This window comes from Porites lutea, chromosome 2, assembly GCF_958299795.1.
Source record: "Porites lutea chromosome 2, jaPorLute2.1, whole genome shotgun sequence".
Taxonomy (NCBI): Eukaryota; Metazoa; Cnidaria; class Anthozoa; order Scleractinia; family Poritidae; genus Porites; species Porites lutea.
In genome coordinates, this window is record NC_133202.1 from 49,121,809 (window position 1) to 49,122,582 (window position 774).

Genomic DNA, 774 nt, shown 5'->3' on the forward strand with positions numbered 1-774 from the left:
CCTTGTTACCTTGTTATTCTGTTACCTTGTACCTTGTTACTCTGTTACCTTGTTACCTTGTTACCTTGTTACTCTGTTACCTTGTTACCTTGTTACCTTGTTACTCTGTTACCTTGTTACCTTGTTACCTTGTTACTCTGTTACCTTGTTACCTTGTTACTCTGTTACCTTGTTACCTTGTTACCTTGTTACTCTATTACCTTGTTACCTTGTTACCTTGTTACTCTGTTACTCTGTTACCTTGTTACCTTGTTACTCTGTTACCTTGTTACCTTGTTACCTTGTTACTCTGTTACCTTGTTACCTTGTTACTCTGTTACTCTGTTACCTTGTTACCTTGTTACTCTGTTATCTTGTTACCTTGTTACTCTGTTACCTTGTTACCTTGTTACCTTGTTACCTTGTTACTCTGTTATTCTGTTACTCTGTTACCTTGTTACCTTGTTACTCTGTTACCTTGTTACTCTGTTACCTTGTTTCCTCGTTACTCTGTTACCTTGTTACCTTGTTACCTTGTTACTCTGTTACCTTGTACCTTGTTACTCTGTTACCTTGTTACCTTGTTACCTTGTTACTCTGTTACCTTGTACCTTGTTACTCTGTTATCTTGTTACCTTGTTATTCTGTTACCTTGTTACTCTGTTATCTTGTTACTCTATTACCTTGTTACCTTGTTACTCTGTTACTCTGTTACCTTGTTACTTTGTTACTCTGTTACCTTGTTACCTTGTTACCTTGTTACTCTGTTACCTTGTACCTTGTTACTCTGTTATC